The sequence below is a fragment of the Cystoisospora suis genome (genome assembly GCF_002600585.1).
Source record: "Cystoisospora suis strain Wien I chromosome Unknown contig_5394, whole genome shotgun sequence".
Lineage (NCBI taxonomy): Eukaryota > Apicomplexa > Conoidasida > Eucoccidiorida > Sarcocystidae > Cystoisospora > Cystoisospora suis.
The window spans coordinates 2872-3345 of NW_027158184.1; positions in this window are offsets into that span (position 1 = coordinate 2872).

Consider the following 474-nt stretch of genomic DNA (forward strand, 5'->3'; position numbering starts at 1 on the left):
CCGGCGCAGCTCGACGATATCCCCGAGGACAGCCTACCAGTCTTGACATGGAACAGGAGGAAGATCTGCCGAAAGAACGAGGTTTCGGAAAAGCAGAAGCTACGAAAGGGGAGAGAGAGGACGAAGTTCGAAGTCCATGAATCAGATTCCAGCCTGGAAGATCAGAGGAAAGAGAGAAAGGTTAAGGCACGTCCGAAGGGAAGCAACCAGGGGGAAAATCCAAAAGGGGAAGGTCTTGACGAAGCGGATAGTGGGTTGAAGGAAGAAGAGGAAGTCCAACAAAGAGAAGACCAACCCTTCCATATAGAATCAGTAGTAGAAGAGGCCTTAGGAGCATGTCTTGAAGACCAATCTGGAATGAAGATGGTTAGGAAACGGAGGAAGGAGACCATCAACAAGATTGAATTAGTATCGTTAAAGAAAATTCGAAGAGAAATAAAGAGGAACCAAGTGGAGTTCATCGGTTTAATAAAA